At 31.9% G+C, this 9,545-nt stretch overlaps 1 long non-coding RNA gene across 1 annotated transcript; it reads left to right on the top strand.

The window, feature by feature from the left end:
• Nucleotides 1–1,285: 1,285 nt before the first annotated feature.
• Nucleotides 1,286–7,746, top strand: LOC111034033. The gene is made up of 4 exons (XR_002604488.1): nucleotides 1,286–1,524; nucleotides 1,914–1,985; nucleotides 5,824–5,933; nucleotides 7,230–7,746. It is a non-coding gene; the product is annotated as an uncharacterized LOC111034033 (long non-coding RNA).
• The last annotated feature ends 1,799 nt before the right edge of the window (nucleotides 7,747–9,545 follow it).

Below are 9,545 nucleotides of genomic sequence, written 5' to 3'. Positions count from 1 at the left end.
TATTAATTTATCAACATTCAATAACATTTATATCACATAAATACTTCGTAGGTATTCATTATTCCTTGAACCAGATATCACTTAAATAACATATACAGTGTTCACCCTCTTGGTAGATACGTTCAACTTTAAACAAGCATTGTTGGGTACTTAAGAAGAACAACACTACTCTATTCTAAGACTTGAAGTTTAGTGAAATTCGTTCTGAAAAGGGATGATTTTCAGTAGCCTCTTTGAAAGCTATTAAGTGTATAAATACACTTGAACACAAAAGTATTTTAAAACATTAAACGTATACAAACGAACTGATAAGAGAGATATCTTTAAGAGGATCCTCGACGAGTGTATTTGTTTTTCCCTGTCATCTCTATTGTATACGTAGTGATGATGCCACTTTTTGCAAACAGATGGTGACTTGTAATCACTTAAATACAATATAAGGGAGTAGAAAAAAATACATAATAATTAATCTGTGTATATTACACGCAAATGATTTTTGTGTTTCGAATTTAAAAAACGTTTATTTACAAGTGGTCAAAAGTGCCTTTGCACGTGTAGGTAGTAAACGATTTTAGATTAGCGTTTGACGGCGGTAGTGAGGTGCAGCGACGGGACAAAGAATGATTTATTCGGACCTGGCCGGGAAAAAGGAAACAACGAAAGAAGTATAAAAAAACAAACAACTCGATTCGCGAGACCATTCGGCGCTTACAATAACAACAAAAATAATATTATATCAGTAGACGGTGGAGTCAATGTCGTACATATTATATGCTCAACGCTGGGCACGATGATAATATTGTTTTTATCGGCCGTGGGAGTGAGGATCTCCGGAAACGGACAAAACTAAATTAAATGAAACCACAACACAGCGCGTTGGCTCGTGGCGTATATTATGTATACTCATACACTATATATATATAATATATCGTATTCCAGTATAATACGTCTGTTTGAAAAATAGTCTTGACGGTGAAATCGTATATTAACAATATTATTGTACATTATTATGCGCATAAATTTCGAGGGGTCGAGTGAAGGAAAAAAAAAATAGGAAAAATAATAATAAAAACCGTCTTCCCTACGACAACAACGTATATATATATATATATAATACAAAGGCGGACTACCAGACGAACACACCGCGAAGGCGTCGTCGTCCGCCGTCCGGAGGTCGCGTTCGCGGGGGCGGCGCGGGCGGGGTGGCGCTTGCGCCCGACAGCCGTTTCGCGCGCATATCGACAGCTCCTTCCCCGGACGTCGGCGGCGGCGGCGGCGGCGGTCAGTGCGACTCCGAGACTTTGAGAGATGCGACCGTCCGCCGCCACCGCCGTCGCCGATGACTCGCCGTAGGCCTTTGTCCCGACATTTGAGTTCCGTTTCCGTTTCGTCCGCCGACCGTGGCGGAAGTTTATAAACGTCCCACCGGTACTACGCAGGCCACCACCATTTACTGTTGGCTGAGCTCGTCGTCTCCCACTGGGAGACATAACTACGGACCGTCCGCGCTGGGCGGCAAGAGAGGTACGGCTACCTATATATATATATATATATTTATGTACACTGCGCGGACATTACGATGATGACATAATATTATCGTAATATATCGTACATACCCGCAGATGCCCATACCCCCAATGCCCCTCCCCCCCTCTTTATTGGGTCGCGCATCCCAACCCCGCCCAACCATCCGTTAACGACACTTGAACTAACGGACTTGTTGTGAGCGCCGTGTGCACCATCGTTTTTGCGAGAAACCCACCCGCTGCACATTCGCACACCCGGACAACCCAGTAGAATATTTTTGATATCATTATTATATTATTGTCTACATCATATTACGTATTGTTGTACTCGCTGCAGCCGTTGTCGTCGTCATCGTCTTTATATTATTGTTGTATGTTTGTCCGCAGGCACCTTCCCGAACGTCGCCATGCAGGAAGTGGAGAGGGCCAAGGCCAGGCACATGGCGAAAAAACATAACAGTGAGTCTATTATGTTACATTGTCATTATGATAACGCCGTGATAACAATAATATTATTATTATTATTATTTACTTCGCGTCTCGCCGGAATCGGGTGCCTCTATATAATAATTATTATGAGTGGACATGACAGCGCGCACACACACACACACACACACACACACGACTACGACGACGGTGGTCGTTTAGAGCATAAAATATTATTACATTTGATCAATTACAATATTATTATTATGTGGGCACTAAAAACCTATGCACGCTCGTCGACAAGTCGACTTTTTTTTCGCTCTCACTCCCTCGCCGGAGATCTGCTAATCGTGATTCCACTTTTTATTACAATATTATAGTTAACGTCGCCGCACGGTTCGTGTAAACATAATATTATTATATTAACTACCTATCATTCCGCTTTCGTTGCGATTTCATATGCAGTCGTTAACCGCGAAAGTTTGTCGTTCCCGTTCACTTATCACAATAACGTGTTATAATAATAATAATAATAATATGCGCTCGCCCTCCGTTTTAATAATGTTACAGCGCGGTAGCTGTAGGTAACTTTTTTTTTTTTTGTTCAAAAAACAACTGCTGGGAAACTGTTTATAAATACCTACGGCATATGTTGTGTGATATTGTGACGTTGTTGGACCGTTGCAGACATGTCTCGACATGAAAATCGTAGATAGTTTTAGTATGTTGGAAAACCATGCAAAATTATATGCGAAACGATATACCTAAGTAGTTGTTTTTTCGCTTACGAAAGACAATAGGTATTATAATATGATGTCAAAGATTTCGCACATTGTGATTATGATATTGTTAATATTTGTTTGCTCCATCGCTAAAAAGTTGTGACGTCCTTAGCGGTTCGTATACACTCAAAACCATATTTTATTCGTTTAAAAGGTCATTCGGCCGATAATGTTAGCATATTATAAACGACCCAGTGCTCGTCCTAAGACATAGACCATACATATTTATTATCAAACTATAAGCAATTTAACACACTTTCTATACCTGAAGTTCTGTGTTTCTCATTTAAACATAATGTCCATATGTACCAAATCCTTGTTTTGAAAAAAATAATAACCATTATGAAATATTATTATAATAATTTATGCTCCAAACAATTTAAAATATTTTAAATGTTTAACCATCGAAATTCTAAGACGATTTCAATTTGTTATATTACATACATGCATTTAAAAAAGTGTGAGAAAACGTGAAATATCCATTTGCTTGTTCAATTTATCTTAAATAGCATAATTTAAAAGAGCGATTATGAACAATTATTCAATATCATCAATAGTTAAAAGCCAAAAAAAAAAGGACAAAGGAGTAAAATTAAATTTGCTTAATAATGTTAGGTACTTATAATGATTAACTATTATAAAGTTATAAAATCGATTAAAACTCTTTAAATCATCACATGGAACCTGTAATATAATAATATAATACATTGGTTTCCTTGATATTAATGACTTATTTTATTTTATTTTTTAACCAAAGAGCAATTTATTTCACACAAATATTACAAAACCATGGAGCTTACAATCCAGTAATGTGTTTAATACATTTATTTCGACGATGCGTAGTAAATGATAATGTAGGAGAAGTAATTTCTTAATGTTGGGTCAAGGTAACGTGAGCAATTTGTGGAATTCAGGTGTGTGCGTGTGTGTGTGTGTAGTGTTTACATACATGTTTACTGATATTTTCAGGGTGTAAAGAATGTGACATTCATATACGTTTGGAAATTCAGATTATTATTATTTATTACTTACGCAGTTTTTATTCTACAAACAAATAAATGGAAAATGTTTTTAAAATTTGTATAAATTGTTATATACATTAAATGCGTCTATCTTGCAAATTAATTAAAATTGTACGCAGGTACTGTGCTGTATATTTTAAATAACTTCCAAGAAACTAAACTAGTCACTGTTTTAAATTTAACGATATAAATTGTAATATGTAGATTTTTCAAAAATACGCATTATGCAGAATTAAAGAAATGTTTTTATAATTGTACGATAAATATGGGTAAAAGTCAGTACATAGCAATCGGTAAACAGTAAACACTAATTACAATATATAATATGTATTTTAGAGAATAATAAATAATACAATAGTTTAAATAAAAATGTTGGACTAAAATTATTGCATAAAACATAATAATTATGAACATTTATTATGTGAAACTTAAAGGATTGAAACGAAAATATTACGTATTATTGTATAATGTAATACGATGGTTTCCTAAGCTAAAAACATAATTTTAAAGGAATGGTTAATCTTATATTTATCTTTTCGATGCCAGAATTAATTAGACAATAACAGTCAAAAATGTTTTAATCAATCCAATGCAAATATTAATATATTATGATACAATTTAAAAATCAAAAATCTTCATTATTATAATTGGTGTAATATGACAATACATTTTACTATTTTTTTCAACTGCTTTATTTAGTTTGTGTTTTATACTTGATCAACTTAAATTTTTTTTACACGAACTAAAAAACCTTTAGGTCAACTATCCAGTTTATTATAATATTAATATAATGCAATATAAGTTACTTCTGATGATAGACTAAAATAAATTCATTGATTTGACATTTTTTGCATATTCCAAGGTGCGTTTTAATATGTTAAGTACACAATAATGATAAAATAAACACGTGTATAATTTATTATTATGAACAACAATACAATACCCATGTTCAGGCAAGTCTCCGACGCTTTATAAATAATTGTTATATTAGGCACCTCTATAGTCTATAGCCCTATAGGTACATTATTGTTAATTGTTAGAGTACATTTCATGATTATTTTTTCCATCACAATTTGTATGTCATCAATTCGCGTATAAATGTATACACAATTTTTTATATAGGAAATTGTTTATGAATAATGAACAAAACGACCCGCGTTTTCAGTAAAGAGCATTGATTTTATTAACCATTTTGCACAGTTGGACGGTGTGTGGGAGTTGGTCAAATGTGTCGATCGATTTTCGAATCAAAATTTAATCTGTTACAGTAGGTAGGTATTTATCTAAATTTATATTCAACCGGAGACCATAAATCGGACGACTATATTATCGTGCGCAAAACAAAACTGTCATTATTATTTAGTATAATACATTATTAGTATTATGAGTAGGTATATCGAGGAGTATTATGAAAACCCGTGCGGGACGTTAACCTAAGTGATCGGTATCGTATAGAAATGTTGTTTTCACTGCATAATATTTTTCACCCTTATTCGAACAATGGTATATCGAATTGCCATGATAACTGTTGAATAACGCTTTTGCGGATGAATTGTGTTTTTATTTTACGTTCGTAACACATAATAAAATATATCGCACAAATATATTGGCTAGTGCATTATGCTATATTATACTAATGTATACTCGAGTGCTTAAAATGTACACACAGCTATTGTGATATTATGACGTGTCAAAAATGATTTTTATATTTGTATGTGCACAAAGGTTCATCTAAATTATGTAGACTGATTTCTATGATTTCTAAATAAACTACGAACTCGATTTTGTATAAAATATTTAATTTACTGTGATACGTTTCGCAGAAATAATACTATTATTATGAATAAACTACAGGCTATAGGTACGTTTAAAGTCAAAGTTCCTCCAGTGGGCGGTTACTTTACTCTGTGGAAAATATTAATTTTTCTTCTCATACATCACATTTACTTGTTGTTCCAAATTTGAGCAGATTGTGTAAAATAAAAAAAAAAATACATTTAAATATTAGATATTCGACGGTTTAATAAAAAAGAATAAAACTATGTTTTTATATTTATATTTTTAAAGGCAAAGTAGAACGACAAAAATCATCGGACAAAACGTTATCCAAAGCACCAAGTATTGAGACCAAAAAACAAGAAAAATGAGAAAAAAACATACACATAACATTATCAAAGGTATTATTTTCATAATAATCAAACAATAATACGTTTGCCTGTGGTCAACATTTAAACAGTAAAGATACATAAATGTGCACACAAAAATATATTATTACCTTTTTTCACAGTGCACACTTGTCATATTGTTTACGTATAAATTATTCATGCAATAATTAACTTTGTAACAAGTTCAATGTTTAAATATATAATTATATAATTTAAAAAAAGAATCGCTTTTAAGCGAAGCTTATTGGTTTGTGTTAATCCAAAATCCAAATAACATATAATAAGAATGTATATGTAAATATTATTTTCAAATGTTCATTATTACTAAGGCTTGGAAGTTGTAGGAGTGTCATATTATTTTATATGCTCTTGATTTATAGCATACCAGGCTAGAAATCCGAGCTATGTAATAGTAAGTTAAAAAATGTAAAATGCATATTTCGCATAATTTGTCTGCAATTTTAGGGTAAAAGTGCATATTCCTTGATTTTTGTAGGTATAGATATTTTGGAATTTCAAATTTGTTTATTTTAATAATAATATTGGATATAAAACTCAATATTATTTAATGCAGGTACCTATTTTTTTTTTATCGTAGCAGTCGACTTTTAATTTAACAACAACGCTGCGTTGATGATAATCTCTATCGCACTCATGTTCTGATGCCTTATATTTTCGGAAATATTTCTTAAACTATTTTTTCAGTTCAATAAAATGTCAAAATGCAAACAGTTTTCTGTCATATTTGAAATTCATTTTTCCATATTTTACATTCCTTTTAATGCAATTAAAAACAACATAAAGTTTTTTTTTTCCAGGAATTTCGAATTATTTTGAAATTGTATGAATATTTATTAATTTTTTTGCATATTTGACATTTTTTCATGCATATTTTACAATTTGTTCGAACATATTTTTCTTTTTTTTAGTTTCTATAACTTCTGAGCCATAGTAATTTCTTACAATATTTGTATTTACACTTAATTATTTGCTTATGTTTGTTGGTTCACTGGTTTTTTTTCTTGTACTCTTAGCGATGTTACCAACAATTCTACAAAAAGCTTTTTGAAGCTCCATTTAAAATCTAAATATATGATTATTGTATCACGTTTTAAGATATTTTGCTGTTCACTCAGGCAGTTTGAAAACCAAACGACGAAAGAAAGAAATAAGTTGGCAAACAACTATTGATTGATTCTTATTTTCAGATTTAATCCAAACTAAAATGGTCACAATATTATACGATAACATTTAATATGTGAACACATTTCTCCATTTTCAATAATATTCAGTTGTTTTTTGTTTCAGATTTTATTTTTTTAGCACTCTCACTGAAAATGATAACAACACAGTAATTCGTAATCAAATATACTTCTTTAAGTACACACTTTAATAATGTTATTGTAATTTATAATACACATAATAATTTCATTGTATATTTACATAATATTAATGATCGTGTTAATTTTTCCTTAAATTTTATCACGTTTCGTGTATTCAATGACCAAACATATTTTGTAACGTTTAGAGTGAAGAATAACTATAATAGTATTGCATTATAATACCTATCTATTTGTTGTATAAAAATATTATGTCACACGTATTATATGGTTTTTTTTTTAAAATTATTTTTATTTGTTTGTAAATTTAAAGCTCAAACGTCTTTGAATGGTTACCTAATAATATTATACTTTGTAAGCGTCTTAGACGTATGTTATCTTACACAATTATATTTATATATTACACATTTACACCTATATATACTATATATTTATAGAAGTATGCAACACGTATGGAAATAAATGAACACAACTCCATTTTAAAATATTGTTTACGATTTACACTCTCCCGATCCAAAATTAAGATGAACTACTAAGTTAATTAATTATCCACGACTTTTACTTTTTTGTCTATTATTTTTTTTTGTTTTTCGGCAAAAGAGTGAGATTATGCATTGCATTTTCGTCCAACTTTCATCGACAGTTAAGCAGTTATAGCTGAAATGAAAATACTTTTCACCTATTTGTTTTAATCAATAAAATAATACTTTTTTAATAACGTTAAGCGACTTTTTTCTAACTTATGTTTGATAACGGCAATTTATTTCTTGACAGGGCATTGTATATAGTTTTTACTTCCGATATGGGATCAAAGATTTTTTTTTTATATTACAATTAAGTTTATTAAGTACCTATTTTTTTCCTTATCAAATAATACACTAAGATCTTACTACAAAAAAAAAAATAATTTCAAACTTTTAGTCCATACTAACTATTTAAACGTTGATGAAATATTATATTATTAAATATAATATGATAATGATTGAATATGACCTGTCCAAATAGTATGGTTTAAAAGTTAGAAGAAAAAAAATTGAAACATTAAAATGTACTTGATTAATGTTTGGGTTGTTCCGTTGCAGTGCCACTGTTGTTAATGTCGGTTTGGCGTGATCAAAAACAAATTGGGTACTTAGGAAACAAATGGACGAAAAAAAAATGGTCCAAATGTCGTGAGCAAAACAGTCCGAGAATCGTTTTTATGAAGGCTGGGATTTATCAAACTGTCTGTGGTATAGGATATGCAAGAAAAATCAATACTTCAAGTTACACTAAAAACACATCATTTAATTAAAAAAACACTGACTTATGAATGTGGTATTGATTTATGCATTGTACTTTGTTCCGTTTGCAACCTTAACGAAATATAAGTTATAACAGACTGCGTATAGGTTTTGGCTTCGAAGTCAAGTCAAATATTGTGACAAAATATTATTGATCTATACTGTGCAACGGGAACACAAAATTACGTCGAAAATACTGCGATAAATCAACGATAAAAGGTCGTGTAATACTATATATATACCTACTAGTGGTGACGTTTTTTTTTATAACATTCGAAGTGGGAAACTATGAACATTAAAATGTACCTACTACACATGATGAGACGACAACGCCGCGTGGGATGTGTCATCGGGGTAAATATAGAAGCAATAATAATGATATGCATCTCGCGTTATTTCGCCGTGCCCTCGCTTCCGGTCGAAACGAATGCCTTAAATAATAAATCTCGGAAATCAATACAATAATAATTCCGAACGGCCGAGTAAAATAAGGCAATAAACTGGTTTACTTCTAATATAGTGTTTTGAGAATACCGCCTACGTGACGCACATACGCGACGTTTTTTAATGCCAAACTCGTATATTGTATTATTACAGTGTACCTACGGCGTGTGTCTATCTATCGCACGTATGATACGCGAGTGTACCGCGAGGTGGAAACAGTTATAAATCTGATGATTTCGAGAAACAGCTGTTGTTCGCGCGAAACGCATAGTTTATCGGAGAGAGAAGGACAGAGAGGGAGAGAGCAAAGCAGTAGATGGGTACAACGTTTCGTGGCATCCGGAACAAAATACGTAGGTACACACTTAATTCATTCTGCTGACACGGCGCGATTTCTTTAAACAATCATCTCGAATGCAATGGCCACTTCATTTGTGCCTGACACACACGAACAACGATCGATCTCGACGTTCGGTGGCATTTCAACAAGTCTCTGAAATGTCAGCTCGAGTGTCCGCGTACTATAATAATAATATTATTATTATTGTTTCGCGGGC

Source organism: Myzus persicae, unplaced genomic scaffold (genome assembly GCF_001856785.1).
Source record: "Myzus persicae strain clone G006 unplaced genomic scaffold, MPER_G0061.0, whole genome shotgun sequence".
Taxonomy (NCBI): domain Eukaryota; kingdom Metazoa; phylum Arthropoda; class Insecta; order Hemiptera; family Aphididae; genus Myzus; species Myzus persicae.
The sequence above is the reverse complement of the archived record's forward strand: the minus strand, read 5'-3'. Positions and strand labels throughout refer to the sequence as shown.